The sequence below is a fragment of the Theobroma cacao genome, chromosome 1 (assembly GCF_000208745.1).
Source record: "Theobroma cacao cultivar B97-61/B2 chromosome 1, Criollo_cocoa_genome_V2, whole genome shotgun sequence".
Classification (NCBI taxonomy): domain Eukaryota; kingdom Viridiplantae; phylum Streptophyta; class Magnoliopsida; order Malvales; family Malvaceae; genus Theobroma; species Theobroma cacao.
Window position 1 is genome coordinate 29,049,718 of NC_030850.1, and position 18,406 is coordinate 29,068,123.

The 18,406-nt window shown below is 29.3% G+C and overlaps 1 pseudogene; it reads right to left on the bottom strand.

The window, feature by feature from the left end:
- On the bottom strand, positions 3,716–4,318 carry LOC18613269 (annotated as a pseudogene).

The window sequence follows — 18,406 nt, forward strand, 5'->3', positions numbered from 1 at the left end:
AAAAAAATATATTTCGCTAGATACATCAAGACTATCATTTGTTAACTGTGTTTTTGTTAATTTGATAACGTGTTAATATTTTTAAAACAAATTTACCTTTCATTAATTTTAAAAATTATTATTGTATAAAATACAATTTCTTTCATTTTTACAATCTTTTCTTTCTCTGCTCCAACATCCTCTCTCCTTCTATCACTAAAGTGGCGCATGAAACTTCATTATGTAATGTGATTATAGGTAATGTGATTGCAAGCAATATGATTATAAGGAAAATAACATTACAGTATTTGATATACAAATAAAATAATGATTAAAATGTAAGAAATATAACATTGTAGTATTTGGTTTACAAGTACTTTATTGAGAATGTAATATTAATTTTTAAAATTACCCATATTTATTAAAATGTAAGTTTAATATACTTGTATTTTTTATTGTTAATTTTTATATAATATCATCTCTTTAATATATTTTTAATGTCATATATTTTATTTTCATTTCTTTAATATAATTTTTTATATTAAATATTTTATTTTAATTTCTTTTACCTATATTATATAAATTTTAATTTCTTATATTTTATTTTGATTTTAATTTCTAATTCTTATATATTATTTTATTTTTAATATATTTTATTTTAATTTTAACATTACAAAATGTCTTTATTAAAGTAATAAAGTTGAAGGTAAAAATGTCTTTAAAGACATTGCAGAGTGCAATGTAATTTGATTACATTGATTTTGGATTGCAATCACATTATAGCCAAGGGATGTAATGTGATTGTATTACAATCTTACATTGCAATAGTCTATTGCAAAACAAACACTACAATGTAATTTAATTGGATACATTGTAGAAAATGTTCCCACTACCCTCACACCAAATGTTACCTAACTTTTCTCCACCGTGGACGGTAACAGCTGACTACAGGGGCGAAGTTTGTCAATTTTTGTTGAGGGTGTCAAAGACAAAAAGGAATAAAGGTTAAAATTTTTTAAAATTAATACATTGCATTTAAACAACAAGCAAAAAATTCATAATAGAAAATAATTTTATATAACATATAACATATAAATCAAAAGGAATTAAAAAGAAAAACTTACAAAAAAGTTGTGCTCGACAATGTTTTCTATATTCATAAAATTTAATGCATAAAATATAAATAGTTAAATACGATATATAAAATTTCACACAATAGTTAAATAATACAAATAGAAAAAAAAAACTTTACCTTATCCAAGTTCTCAATATCATAAATCTTTCTTTTAAAGAATAAAATGTATTTCAGTAATTAATTACATAAGAGAGAGTAAAGTAAAATAAAAGAACAAAAAGAGAAAAGAAAGAGAAAAAGAAAGAGAGGGAGAAAGAAGAGTTAATAAACTTAAATTAGAGTAACATTAATTAAGGCTTGTAGAGTCATTTTATTATTTATTATTTATATTAATTATTAAATAAAAAATTATTTTGAAAAGCATTAAAAATATATAATAAATAAAATATTTTAAAATTTTTGAGGGAGCCACAGCCTCCATAAATATACTATTCTCCAAGATTATTAAAAAAATATATAATAATTAAAAAATTTCAAAAATTATTCCCCCCATAACAATACCACCTCTACCCCTGGCGGACAGCAGCAGTCGACATGACAGGCTTTGATTAGTCGTTCCCCAATCTGATCAGACTGCAGGAACACCAAATTGGACATTCTTTAGCCAGATTCTACCGCAAGAATACCAGATCGCATTATATAAACTATAATTTTTCATTTTCAAAATTTTTTTCTCTCCTATTCAAAAAAAAAAATTCTCTCTACCCTAGATTCAATCACGGGGTGGCTGGCCAGCATAAGGGAGTGTCGTTGACTGACTTAAGAGGAAGGAAAATAGTGAAAAAGAAAAAGAAAGAATAAGAGCATTTTAGACATTTCACATTCATCCATTAACACTGTTAATACATTTGGAACAAGCTATTTTTTTCGAATACTAATGAACTTGTGTGAAATTATAGCTAAAACTTACGAGGATCAAAGTATTTTACTCAAAAATAATTAGTACAATGACCATATAATGGGTTCAAGTAACTATTACTCATTATGTACAATAAATTTCTTTTCAATATTATTACTCATTATGTGCATTAATATTTGTTCTTTAATACCTTCTCCTTACTCTATGTATGGTCTTTGCAATTCATTTTGGAGGAATAAGCTTTCGAGAAGCAAAGGTAAATACACTTTCACCCTTAACCCTCTCTCTAAGTGCTTGTTTGACTTGGTTTTTTTTCAACTTATTTAATTCTTAAAAGCAGAAATTAGGCCAAATAAGAATTTGAGAAGCTCTTAAAAAAAGTAACTTTTTTTTAAAAAATAAAATTAAAAAAAGTGCTCTAAACAAAGCTACAGAGAAAAGCTTTCTTTTTTTTTTTTTTGGAAAAAAACATGTCTCTTTTTTTGAAAAATTTTTCTTTTTGTTTTAAAAATGTCTTTATCTATTAAAAATAATTTCAACATTATCTGTTTCCATTTTTGTATTATTTATTATTACTTATAAATTTTATGTTATATAAAAATACTTTTTATATTTCTAAAAGTTTATTTTAAATAAATAAAAAAATAAAGTTAACTTTTTTCCATTGTGAACAAAGGAATTTGTGACTAATAAAAAGTTATTTATTAAATACCTTTTATGGTAATTTTAACCAAAATTAAAACTTATATAAATTATTTTTTTTAAAAGACTTATATAAATTATTTTGTCAAACAACTTATCTATAAAAAAAAGCTTATAAAGGTAAATTTATCAAACAGATTTAGCTTAATTTTAAAAGTTATTATTTTTCATAATAAAAGTTATTATTTTTCATAAGAACTTTATAATAGTTTTTAAGCTAAAAAAAAAATAAGCCAAACAGGTTCTAAATATCCTTTTTAAAATCTCTTCTACTTAGCCTTTCTCTACCCTATTTTCAATCTTACTTTATCACTTACCTATTCTCTACACTTTGTCTATTACTACTTGGCACAACACGTACAACATGTTTGGTTAGGGTTTCCTAATCCTTCTTTAATACCTTATTTGGTTGGAAGGAATGGCCAACCACCCTTCTATAATGGCTATTATAGGAGGCAAGGAATAGAGTAAAATTATCAATGGATAAAAATGTCCTTCATTAATTTTGAAAATTACCATATTATATAAAATGCAATTTCTTCATTTTTTACAATTTCTTTCTCTCTCTACCCAATTACCACTTTCATTCTTTCACTAAATTTCCACTACCAGGGAATAAGGATGTCAACGGGTACCTTATTATAAAGTACCCGCAGGTACCTTACCCGGTTATACTAGATTAAGGCACTCAATAAACGAGTTCGGATAGGGATTTCACTACTCGAATCGAGTTCGGGTACTATCCCTTGGGTATCTGTTACCCGAACCCCGATTATTATTTATAAATATTTTATTTATTTATTTATTTATTTTGTAGAAGTAGGTTTTTTTCTCAACTTAATTTGTTCTTTCAATTCTCTTTCATACCAAAGCAATAGCTAATCGACCATAAAATCAATGACATAAAAGGAAAAAGAAATATGAAATAAAACAAGAATTTGAAAATAGAAGTTCAAGATAAACCACATACTTATAAAATTGTCAAATTCCTAACTCAAAAAACCCAATGCCAGTTGGGGTAGCATGAACCAAGACAAGAAACATGTAAATGTAAACAATAACTTGCTAAGTAATAGACAGAAAGGCACTTAATCAAAGAGTGAGAATCCCATATCTTCATCGTCACTCTCCTCCACTTTCTCTTCTTTCTTTTTCTCCTCAACTGCTGGTGCTTCTACCGTTGGGGTAGTGCCTCTAGCAGGAGCTGCAACTCTTCTTCTTAAGAAACCTCCGTCTCCGCCACCTCCAATAATCACTTGGAAAATAGCAGAGTTAGGAGTGATAAGAGAGAAAGAAAAGGTAACGTCGTCAGAGTAGTCAATGGCGATGGCACACTGAACAAGTTTCCTATAAAGCTCGTAAGTAGAAGCAGCAGAACCTTCAAGTTCTCCCTCCAACTACTTGGCATTCCATTCCTCTGCACTGCTCTTACACACAAAGGTTAAAAACTCTCATTGTTTTCTTATTTAATCGGGTATTTAAACAGGTTAGGGTAATTATAAGGTAGTGAGAATGTATTAGGGTTAGCTTTAGGGTAGTAATTTTTAAATTATTTAGGTAGTTAATAGGGTTAGGGTATTTGATTTTTAATAGGGTTAAGGTTCGGGTACCTTGAAATTAACGGGTACCCTACCCGTTGACATCCATACCAGGGAAGACAACAGGTGACGACAGTGACAATGGTTGACGGTTGTGACGAGCGAAATTGGTGCATCCACAGTCACATTTGGCGGCAGAAGCATCAAATATGACACTCCTCAACTAAATTTGATCTCAAAAATGCCAAATCCCACAGTGGGAAACGCCGATCTAGCGCTTTCGTGCTAGATTTTCCATGGTTGAATTTGACACTTTATGATCGACCATAAGGAGCGCCAGATTGGCGTTCTCTTACATCAACTACATCTCCAATACCAGACTGACTAGAAGAAAGAAAAAAATAAAAAGGAAAAAATTAAAATGAATTTAAAATAAAAAACTTTAAGTTTTAATTATAAATTATAAAAAATTAATACTTTAAATTTAAAAATTAAATTAATATTTTAAGAATAAAGAATAAAATAAAATAATGATATTAATATTTTAATTATATATTATTAATCTTTTAAATGAAATATGAATTATTAATATTCTAAAAATTAAAATAAATAATCATATTAAAATTTTAAAATAATTTATTAATATTTTAATAAATTATTTAAATAATAAATATTTTAAATTAAATATTAAATGTTATAATAAATGGTATTTTTACCATTTATCACTTATGCATTAACTATTCTTAAAACCTTTCCTGCCAACCAAACATTGAAATAATTCATAATAGTAATTCTTGTTTTATTTCATTCTCATGAATCAAACTACATAATAGTTATTCATCTTGCCTCCAACACATCAATTTTACTTATTTGCAACACTACATTTTCTTATCACAAGAATCTTTTCTATATTTTGGTAACTCCATTAGTGAAGAATGCTTACACTAAGTAAAATTTCAATAGAAAAAACTTGTGTTACTAGAAGAGATAGACAATTTCATTAGCAACAGAAATACACTTCTTTTCATCTAGAACTAATAAAAATGATCCAAGCTTCTCAATAAAGATGCAAACATTGGAGGACAACAATACACTGATGGTGGAGACCATATTTCAACTTTAATCCTCTATTGCTGCCATTGCTTAGGTTCAACCTGTGCACTTTAATGGTAATGAGAATACACTTGATAGAATCACTACCTTGGTTGTAAACACAAATGAGGACGAAAGAATGAAGAAAACATTGTTGATGTGGTAGTCAATGAAAATCCCAATATTGACAAATCCCCTGTAACAGTTACACCAATTACTACCTCTACTGCAATGATCATACTAATCACTATGCAAGGATTTATGACAAAAGAAAAGCTTCAAAGGGTACGTGATCAAAAGAAGAGCATGAACTTTTTAGAAATTTTATCTTAAGTTGCCTCACCCAGCTAATGTAGCTTTTAAGCCTTATCCGAAGAACTACACTAGTCCCAAGTTCAATCAATTTAATGGTAAGATTGGGATGCATAAAATCATGTTATGAAGTTCATGAAAACTCTAAGAGTAAGAAGATTGAATGATGACTTGAAGTTGAAGGAGATTTCCAAGTCTCTTACAAATAAGGCTTATACATGGTATGTCAATCTCACCCCTTGTTGTTAAGTTATGGAGTTGAATTTGCAAGAAGTTTTATTTTACTCAAGAAAAGGTTATGCTTGTTGATTTAGGCGAAAAACATCAAAAGTATAAAAAAGATCTCAAGTAATATATCCAACACTTCAAAGAAAGGGTGTCAAATATAATCTTGATGAGAAAGAGTAGGGTGAAAGTTTGTATCCAAAAGATGTTCGACAAGTATAGGTTACACTTGAAGAACTTACCTATTCCAACTTTGTTATCTTGGTTAAACTTGCACCAAAAAACAATAATACTATGAAGAGTTAGTCGTTTGATAAAAGGAATACTTACAATAAATGCAATTTAAGAAGAGGTAGAGAAAATAAAGGCCCTTGACCTAATTTGCTATTTAGATGAGATAACTTAAGAAGAAGACAAAATGAAGTGATTGATTGCCCTCCATTATTTTTTAATCCCATGAGAACAACAAAATCTAAAATATCTCGTTTCTCAGTCATGTATGATATTTGTGTGGCTTTGACTTTTATTACTTCATGTATTGAAATTTGACATTTGAAAGAAAAAGAAATTCATATTTCAATTATAAGTTTTATCGCTCATATTTTTTATTGCAATGATATTATAATATTGGCTTGCTATTGGTTGCAAGCTTTATCATTCATTTTTTTTATCATAGTTCATCACTCATAATTTAACGTAATTTTATCATTTAAACTTTGACTATGACTTGATATTTTCTTATTGGTCAAAGCTTTATCACTCATTTCTTATTGTTGGCAACTTTTATGTTTACTTATTTAAAGGGTTGAACTAATCTCCTTCACATCAAGTTGAATAAAATTCTACATGAAGTGTGAACAATGTATAATATTTGCACGAATAGCATTACTTAGCAAGTCTATAAAGCTAATAAAGGAGTAAATTAACTGAAGCTTTGCAACAAAGCTAATCATCTTGAAACTTCTTTTTCACAATTCTTTAGTAAAAAAATCTTTTCTACAATCTCTCTTAACTTCAATATGAGTTTTGCCAACATCATCCATACAATATAATATCAGTTCAAATATTTTTGAGAAAGACTTGGCCAAAGAATATTAGCAATCACAGTCAACTTTTTAAATTATTTTATTACATATGTGTTACACAAATACTAGAAGTAATACTAGCACCCAAAAATGTGAATATCAGCTTTATCAAAAGTCGAGATAGGGTAACGCTTAAACTTTATCAAGTATATGTGGAGCCTTTTGAGGAGAACTCAAGACACACAAGAAGAAAAGTGGCCAAATTGATGCACTACACTAAAGGAACATGAGGAACTTTACCAATCTTGTAGACATCAAGCAAAAAATGAGATAAATACATATATATTATGAATATGCGTGTGAATGTCCGTTATGTTATGACCCAGAAAGTTCAGACTAAGTCAAACAATCCAACAGACCAGATACAAGAAATGTAATCTGATTTGAACTATTAGATTGAATTATATTAAGATTATAATTAAAGGGATTGTTAGCCTAAAAATAGGCCCCTCACTTCATTTATAAAATATACAGTTCATTAAGATATTTTTACTCTCTCTAAATATTTTCTTTATTGTTATACTCTTTCTTTTATAGTTGTTCATTCAGTTTATATTTTATAACACGTTATTAGCACGATTCTTTAATTTCTCAAGCTTTGGTATCGTTTAGCTTTTTATCATTATCCTAAAGTCAAAGTTCAATTTTTCTTCAGGTAATTTCTTTTAATTCAATTATTATCTATTGTTACTTTATTGTTTTACCTATATTTTACCAATCTATAATGAGTAAAATTTCTAAATTAATTGTTTTTCATTAGCCAATTTATGCTTTTGCTTGCCAATAATGATATTTTGTGTAATGCTAACAACTATGTTTTTCTTCTAAGCTATCATCTGTCAAAATTTACAAAGCTTGAATTTGTGGCCCTTGATATTACTAGCAAAAACTATCTATCTTGGATTCTAGATGCTGAAATTCATTTAGATGCTATGGGTAGACACCATCAAATAAGCAAATAAAGTATCCAATCACGATAAGGCAAAAGCATGATTTTCCTTCGCCATCATCTCTATAAAGGATTAAAAATTAAGTATCTCATAATAAAAGATCTAGTCAATCTTTGAAAAAGTCTAAAGGAAAAATATGACTACCAAAAAACAGTAATTTTACCAAAAGCTCGTTATAATTGGATGCATCTACGATTGCAAGATTTTAAAACTATAAGTGAGTATAACTCAACATTATTAAAAATCAATTCTAAACTAAAATTATGTGGAGAAAAGATGACTGATACTGATATGTTAGAAAAAACATTCTTTACATTTCATGCCTCAAATGTGCTCCTGCGGGCAGCAATATTGTGAAAAGGCTTTAAGAAATACTTTAAACTGATTTCATGTCTTCTTGTGACTATCAAAAGTCGTGGATTACTTAAAAAAAGAATTTGAGATGAAAGCCCTTGAAAAAAGTGAACACTTGATAAATGAAATTTTTGTCCATCATTCAAATTATATAATAAAATTGCTAAAACGATTTTATATAAACAAAGCACATCTATTGAGTTCACCAATGGTTGTAAGGTCATTAAATGTGAAATAGGACCCTTTTCAACCTCAAAAATGTGAAAAAAGGCTTTTTCCAACCTCGTAAAAATGTTAAAGAACTTCTTAATCCTAAAGTACCATATCTTAGTGCAATTGAAGCACTAATGTATCTTGCTAGTAATACACGACTCGATGTATCATTTGTTGTAAATTTATTAGTAAGATATAGTTCTTCTCCAACTTGAAGGCATTCGAATATAATTAAACATATACTTTGATATCTCTGAGAAACAATAGACATGGGCTTATATTACTTAAATGTATCAAAATCAAATTTAATTAATTATGCGATGAAAGATATTTATATGATCCACACAAAGCTTGATCTTAGACAAGTTACTTATTCACATATGGAGGTACGACTATTTCATGGCGTTTTATAGAACAAACTATAGGTGCTACTTCTTTTAACTATGTAAAAATTTTAGTAATTCATGAGGTAAGTTGTGAATATATCTAGCTAAGATCTCGAACTTAACATATTCGAAAAATGTGTGGCCTGTCAACCAAGAAGGAAATTCCAACAACATTATTTGAGGATAATATCACTTGCATAGCATAGTTAAAGGAATAATACATTAAAGGTGACTGAACAAAATATATTTCGCCAAAATTCTTCTTTGCTCATGATCTCCAAGAAAATGTGATATTAGTGTTCAACAAATTCGATCAAGTGACAATCTAGCAGATTTATTCATCAAAGCCCTTCTTACTACAACATTTTAAAAGTTGGTACAAAAGATTGGAATGCATCATTTTAAAGATATTAAATTATACATTCATTAAGGAAAGTAAAATATGCATTGTACTCTTTTCCTTTATCAAGTTTTTCCCATTAGGTTTTTTTTTATAAGGTTTTTAATGAGGCAGTATTTCAAAAACGTATTCTTGAAAAGAATTATGTACTATTTTCCTTCACTCAGATTTTTTTCATGAGGTTTTTTCTTAGTAAGGTTTTAACGAGGCATATTCTTAATACGATGAATATTCAATGGGAGTGTTATGAATAGATATATAAATATCCATTATGTTACGACTTAAGAAGTTCAAACCAAGTCAAACAATCTAATAGACTAGATACACGAAGTGTAATTTGATTTGAATTCTTAGATTAAATTATATTAGGATTATGATTTAAAGGTTGTTTCCCTAACTATAAATAGGTCTCTTACTTCATTTGTAAAATATATACATTTTAAAAAGATCTTATTATTCCTTCTAAATATTTTCTTCATTATTATTTTTTTTTGTAATTATTTTTTCAGTTTATATTTTATAACAATATATATATGTTAAAAAAAGGTACATTAAGTACAATGTTTTTCCCATAAATATCTTTTTAGTCTGCCTAATATTTCACTTCAAAACAATATCCACTTTCTTAAAATAGTTTCAAAATAACTTTCATTGAAAATATTAATTGTAAGTGAAATATTGCTAACTTTTATACCATTTTAAGACAAAATTATAGAGTAAAAAACAAAATATATCATTTTTTAAATTTTATGTTATTTATAAAGTGGATATTTAATTTAAAATAATGAAAATAATAATAATAATAATTTATCAGTACAAAAATCGACCTAGTGATAAAGAAGCTGATTACAAGTTGCCTAACTTGCTTTAAAAAAAAAGTTGTCTAATTTGATTATTGGTTCTTTTCTTCAAAAAATCAATTTAAACTAATAAAAGAATATTATTTATATGCACTACAAGTACAACTTAGAATTTGTTGGCAAGATACTTTTTACAATTTGGAGGTACAAAATTATAAAATTATTGAATTTTATTTATTTTTAACTTTTTTGTTAATTTATATGCATTACGTAATTGTATGCTGCAAAAGAATTTACCATATGCTTCGTAGGACTAGGCTTTTACGAATTTACTGTCCTAATTTTTGCTCCAAAGTGTAAGGCAATGGACCTATTTTATAAGAAAACTGGTTGGCCTACATGTTCGGCCAAGCTTGATAGTCTTAGCGGGCCAGCAACTATTGCTAGGAAAGGCAAATCAACCACTTCATAGATTCCATCCAATGCGAAACCTAAAACCAAATCATTATTAATGTACTCTTTATTATCTTTATATATTAATTAATAAGAACCCATGAATTGTTTGTTCATAAATAAATAGTAAATTACACTAATGTAAACATAGGTTTACAAACATATACTAACATAATATATTAATAATTTTTCTTTTTCAGAGTACATATACTAACATCATATATTTATAATTTCAGATTTTTTTTTCTGAAAAGCAGTTTTTTATTAAATCCACCAACTAGTCATGCCATTATAAGTATAATTTCAGAAAAATTAAAAATGCCATTTTTCCAAAATTTAATTAGTAGCATTTGTATATCAATCAGTATCAGCATGTTTGGGCAAACCCTAATCTACATTAATAGTGTAATACTTGTCCTAAAAATGTTGTTCAAGTAGTAATGTACTACATATCTACACACTAAGAACTATTATATATGCAGCCTACTGCATAAAAATATTACTCAAGGAATAACATACTATTGCCATGATCAAATTCTTTTAGCAACATAGGTTTAAGAAATGTTGTTAAAACTCTAAATTTATTGAATTTTTGTAAGATGATAATTAATTTTAGAAAAATACAACATATAACATTAATGATTTCTTTACATTTGATCCATAGTGAAAAGAAAAATAATATTGGTCTGTTTTAATATAATCCTAAATTAATTTAAATTAATCATTTTGGTTAGGTAGTTGATACTTAGTCCTCATTAATATTGTTAATTACTCAAGCTATAGCCCAATTGTCGTGAGAAAGAGCTCAAAAAATGTTAGAACACTGAATTGGAAAATACTAGAATGGCTTCAAGGTGTGTATCAATGTCACTGTCTTTAAAGTTTTATTCGCCTTCACTTGTAGTGTGCAAAAAAGTTATTGGTATATAAATCTTGAAGATACAATGAAGCTCAGTGATTAACAACATTTTGCACTGACAAAATCAATCCACTGAGCACTCATCAGAGTATAACAAGATTATCAAACTTCTATAGTATTTTTCTGCAGGAAAATAGTATGGAAGAAAACTTGAAAAATTTTAAAAAAGAAGGAAAGTTTTTTTTGTTTTTTGATGTACGTTCTGTTGGATAAAAAGGATCCTCTTTATAAGCTTAGATGCCTATTCCCAACAGACATTGTTTGTGTCTGTTTCAAAGAGTTGCTCCTGTTGGTCTTTAACAATAGACGTGACTCTTTTTCTTGTTCTTCTTTTTATTTTATTTATTTATTTATTTTTATTTCCAACAAACATAATCCTTCTTTTAATTTAATTTCCAACAATCACAATTTTTCCTTCTATTTTGATATGAAATCATATCTTTTATTTGAAAATATCTAACAATCCCCCACCATTTTCAAATTAATCCAAATTTTTGATAATCTTGGAAATCAATTGCATAAATGAAAGTGTCTTCTGATTGAACCTTCACTTAGTGAAAATATATTAAAGTTAACCGAAATTGTATGGTAGACTATGCTTTAAACCATCTATTCCATTTGGTTAACCGAACACATCTCACACAACGTTTTCAACACCAATGAATGCACAGTATTTGGCACCGCTTTTATGGCCATGCGTCTGTATCCTCTTTTCACGAGTGCTGTTAGAGCCAAGCTCTTGAACTCCTAGAAGCGGCAACACTTCACACTCACATAAGTAGCCCCCATGAATGTCCTTGTAACTAAAGCATTCTAACAAATTATGTCATTGATCTATTAAGATATATAACTCATCCTTTCCTTACTGTTATGGGTACCTAGCACTTCACTTAGGATGGAATATAATGTATTATATTATAGTGCTAGCAGCCACATACAAATGATGTACTTTGTCTCATTAAACTCAAGACTTGACGTTATACCAAGCGTTAAGTCTAGTTTCCTCCATGGGTGACTTTTAATATATGAACTTGAGCCCCACCTTTTTGAAGTCTTATTTACAAGATCTCTGGTAGGATTTTTTTTTAAAGGATCCACCAAGTTTTCACTAGACCTCACAAAAGTTATAATGATCAATCCATCAGAAATTAATTATTGAACATAGCTATGTCTTAATCCAATATGTCTAGACTTTCCATCATACACTTGGCTATATGTTTTTGCTAGAGTTGCTTCACTATCACAACGGATAAAAATTGGAAAAATTGGTTTAGGCCATAAAGGCACACCATAGAGTAAATTTTTTAGCCATTCAGCTTCCTTGGTGGCAGCAGCCAATGCAATAAATTCGGCTGCCATGGTAGATTTAGTTATACATGTTTGTTTCTTAGACCATCAAGAAATGGCACCCCCACCAAGCATGAAGATCCACCCACTTGTGGAAGCATGATCTTCTAAACTTGTAATCCAACTAGCATCTGAATATCCTTCTAGTACTGATGGATATCCATTATAGTAAAGTCCATAATTAATTGTTTTCTTTAAATATCTTTGTACTCGATTTATGGCTTGCCAATGCAAAGTACTTGGATTACTTGTATATCTACTTAACTTTCCAACAGCAAATGCTATATCTGGCCTTGTACATGTCATTGCATACATCCAGCAAGCAATTAATCTTGCATATTGTAATTGCTTAACAGCCCTACCAGCATTAGGTACTAATTTAGTTTAAGGATCCATGGGCGTAGATGCTAATATACAATTAGTAAAATTACACTTTTCAAGCACTTTTTCAATGTAGTGGGATTGAGATAAAGTTATGTTATTTTCATCTCAGAATATTTTAATTCCTAAAATGACATTTGCTACACCCATATCTTTCATTGCAAAGTTTGTTGACAAAAACTTCTTTGTCTCCTCAACTTGTTCCAAATCCGTACAAAAAAATAGCATATCATCCACATATAAGCAAATTATAACACCTTTACCATTTTGGAATTTGCTATATATGCACTTGTCAGATTCATTTATGTTGTAGTCATTAGCTAAAACAATTTTATTAATTTTTTTGTGCCATTGTTTTGGTGCTTGTTTAAGCCTATACAATGATTTGATAAGTTTACAAATTTTATGCTCTTGTCCTGAAACAACAAACCCTTTTGGTTGTTCCATGTAGACTTCCTCTTATAATTCACCATTTAAAAATGCTATTTTGACATCTATTTGGTGAATTACCAACTTATAAATTGATGCAAGGGAGATATAAGTCTAATTGTAGCAATTCTTGCTACTGGAGCATAAGTATCAAAGTAGTCAATCCCTTGCTTTTGCGTAAAGCTTTTGGCTACTAATCTTGCTTTGAACTTGTCTGTGGTTCCATCTACTTTTATTTTCTTTTTGAAAACCATTTACAACCTATTGGTTTGGAACCTGATGGAAGATCAACCAAAATCCAAGTATTATTTCTCGTTATTGAGTCCATCTTATCATTGATTGCTTCTTTTCAAAATGCAGAATCTTGAGACTTCATTGCCTTGTCATATGAAATAGGGTTCGATTCTAAATTAAAACAATAAGGAATCTTATTGTCAATATTTTCTCTTGTTCCTTCTACAATGAACATGTAAAAGTCTGGATCAAAATCTTTTACCTTTCTAGCCCTTTTGCTTAAAACAGACATTTGATTGAATTGATTGTAGTAGTTGTAATTGCCTTAAAACAAATTTGAATTTATTTTCATCAAATATTGCATCTCTTGATTCAATAATAGTATTGACTAGAATTGAATCATTTGGTTCAATTACCATAAACCTATATGCTTTACTATGTTGTGCATATCCTATGAATATGCATTCTATTCCTCTTTCACCTAATTTCTTTCTTTTGGGTTCTGAAACTTTAACTACAACTCTACATCCCCAAACCTTTCTATAACTAAGGTTTGGTTTCTTTTTCTTCCATTGCTCATATGGGGTCATTTTAATTTCCTTTATAGGAACTCTATTTAATATGTGACAAGCTATTAACAAAGCTTCTCCCTAAAAACCTTTTCCAAGACCTGAATATGATAACATAGCAGTTACCATTTCAGTCAAGACCCTATTCTTTTTTTTCTACTGCACCATTATGTTGTAGTGTGTAAGGTGCTGAAATATGATGGATTATTCCAGTAGAGGCAAAACAACTTGGACTATAATATTTTCCACTTCTATCCGATCTTAAACACTTGATAAAATATTCATATTGTAATTCAACTTTTGATTTATAAACTTTAAATTTATCAAGCACTTCATCTTTAGAATGCAACAAATATACATAGCAATATCTAGAGAAATCATCAATGAATGCGACAAAATATTTCTTTCCAGTTAATGTGGGTGTACTATGCATATCACACACATCACTATGTATTAATTCAAGTAATTTGGTATTTCTTTTAACTTTAGGAAAAGGATTTCTAGTAATTTTTGTTAACATGCATGTATTGCATTTATCAATATTTGGATTAATTTTGGAATTAAGTCCATTTTATACATGCCATCCAATCTTCTATAATTTAAATGTCCTAAACTATAATGCCATAAATAAGAAGATTCAATCATATAAGGAGAAACAACTATTTTATTCTTATTATTATTAACAATATTTAATTTGAACATTCCATCACACATGTAACCTTTCCCAACAAAAATTCCCCCTTTGGACAGAGTGAATTTATCTGCCTCAAATATAAGCTTGAAACCAAACTTATTTAATAGACTTCCAAACACTAAGTTTTTCCTAACTTCTGGAACATAGTATACATCTTTCAAAGTTAAAGTTTTTTCAGAAGTGATTTCAAGTTCAACAGTTCCTTTGCCTGTAATCATTGCTGTAGAAGAATTTTTCATGTATAGGAAATATCCACACTCACTTGGTCCGAAATTCTTGAAAAGACTCTTGTCATTACACACATGTTTTGTTGCTCTAGAAGCAACCCACCAGGCTTCATTTTCTTCAAGCATATTGATTTTAGAAATCATGGCTACAAGATTTTCAAACGCGTTTCTTCTTGAAGAATTATTTTTCTTTTTCAATAACTGACATTCGTTCTTGAAATGTCCTGGTTTTCTGCAATAGAAACATGTGCTTTTGTTTTGTCTTTTGAATTTCAGACCACTAGTAATCTGCTTAAACCTCTTTTTGGCAGGTTTAATGGTTTTTCTTTCCTCCACAACATGTACTTTGGCTTCACTAGAAACAGCAACTTGTTCATGTTTCTTGTATTCCTCTTCAATTCGAAGATGATTTGCCAAAGCCTCAAGAGTTCTTTCTTCCTTTTTGTGTTTTAGACATCTTTTAAAGTCGTTCTATGATGGAGGAAGTTTGTCTATAATGGAAGATACTACTATAGTTACATCCATTTTCATTTTATGTTATTTAAACTGATTAAGCATTTTTTCAATTTTCATAGTTGTTCCATAACAGAACGCCCATTGACCATTTGATAATTAATAAAGTAGCTAACAAAAAATTTCTTACTTGTTACATCTTCTGTCATGTACTTGTCTTCCAGTTTGTCCCATAATTCTTTTGTAGTAACCTTGTTCTGGTATGTGTCAAATAAGCCATCAACCAAATCATTCAAGATGTGACCTTTACACATATAATCGACATTGTCCCATTTTTACCTCTCTCTCATTGTAGCAACAAACTCATTTTCTCCTTCTTCTGGTCCAGGTGTAGTCAAAACATTGACAACTTTCTAGGTTGATAGTAGGAAATGCATCTTCTTTTGCCATCTTAGAAAGTTGCCACTATCAAATCAATCCAATTTTACAAAGTCAGAAGCCAATTCTCTTAATGTTCCACTTGTAGCAGCCATTGTTGGAACGGAAATAAAACCTTAAGATTGTTAGAACACTGAATTGGAAAATACCATAATGGCATCAAGGAGTGTATCAATGCCACTATCCTTAAGGTTTTATTCACCCTTACTTGTAGTGTGCAAAAAGTTAGTGGCGTATAACCTCGAAGATACAATGAAGCCCAATGATTGACAATGTTTTGCACTAACGAAATCAATCCACTGAGCATTTACCGAAGTATAACAAGATTATCAAACTTCTATAGTATTTTTTCACAGGAAAATAGTATAAAAGAAAACTTGAGAAATTTGAGAAAGGAAGGAAAGTTTTTTTTTTTTTCTGATGTACGTTCTGTTGGATAAAGAAGATATTCTTTTATAAGCTTAGATGTCTGTTTCCAACAGACACTGATTGTATCTGTTTCAAAAAGTTGCTCCTATTAATCTTTTTCAACAGACGTGACTCTTTATTTATTCTTTTTTTAATTTAATTTTCAACAATCATAATTTTTCCTTTTATTTTAATATAAAATCATATTTTTTATTTGAAAATGTCCAACAAAAAAGACAAAAGAAATGGAAAAGGTTGATAGGCAGTGAGGAGAAGGAATATTTCCCACAAATGGCATGTATTTAAACCCCTAGGAGAGAGCGACGAAAACTGGTGAGAAGCCTAAAAGGGGTAAAGAGAATCAGATCAGTTACTATATATAATATATTTAAAGATTTGGGGTGTGTGCTCATAGAATCACGAAAAGGCATGGGATTCTTGGCCAAATGAAGCTTCCAAACAAGTAGCAAGGTGTCGAGCTGCAACAAACTCATCCATTGGGAATCAGGCTTTTCTATAGTTCTGAAAAAAACAAAGGGTACCCGTCTGTATCAACTGATACAGAAAAAAGAGTAACGTACATATTCAAGTTGTGGTTGGGTTGCCAACATATTAAAAAAACAATATTTCTTTTTGAAAAGCAATTATCATTCATATTAAATTAATGAGTGTGTAACGCCGAATCAAGTCTTTAACCTAAGTGCAGGCGGGAGATTTGCGGGCAGTCTTAGGACATTGAGACAAATTTAGACCATCCCTAGTCTTCCTCACGTTGCTTGCTTACTTACTCCCCAGACCCACTATACTATAAGAAAGATTTTAATTAATTAGTGTAAACTAATTACTAGTTCATTTTGGATCATGGAATACAGTCTAGATGAATTTCACTTTCTAATTTTAATGAATAAATATTGTGCTCATTTTTGGACTGTATGATACTACTAAGAAATTGAAGTCTTACCTTTTGTGTATAATTGAAATTAGTATATATATATTCACCCAAAATTGTCAATAGTCCTTGAATGATCTTATGAACACTTGAAAATTGAAATATTAATTTCAGACCTTTTTGGATTTCTATTTTTTTTTTCTTTGTGGTGCAGGCTGGATAAGTTTCTATTAAATAGAGAACAAAAGGAATTAAAAAGGAAAAAAAAAAGGGAAAAGCAGTTAACCTTGATGGAAAAATTGGGTTTCTTTTTTTTTTTTTTTGCAATATATCTTTAATTAATTAAAACAATAGAAAAAGAAACGAAAAGCATTCGAGGTTTATAGTACTAGTTTCCCAGATTCAAATTATTCTGCAGCTTGTTATGATTCCTATGAATAAACAAAAATACACTGTATCCTGTTCTTGAAAATGTACAAAAAGGCTCGCTAGCAACAAGGTTTATTGCATTGTCATTGTTCCTTCGCCTTTTGCTTTTTCTCCTTTTTCACTAGTTTTATATTCCGAAATGACATGTTGCCAGGCCTCAAAAATTATACTTTATAATAACACGAAAAATTATGGCAAAGCAGCCAATGAAAATTGTCATTAACCACACACACAGGAAATGTGGCTAGAGATGGGATCTCTACTTCGTTTCAGAGATGTGAGAAATCCCGTCACTGAAAACCCTAACACTAATTTCTTTACTTCTTGTGAGATTCGCTTCCCCACACACTACTCAGACACCCAAAGGAAGGGGGGAAAAAATAAAGTGAATGGGGGATATGCTGTGCCACGTGTGCAAGGCTCAAGACTCTTGATTTTTTTCTTTTTCGTTTTCTTACTCTCCTCCAACAGAAAATGATGATGGTATCATCCTTTTACTATTTTTC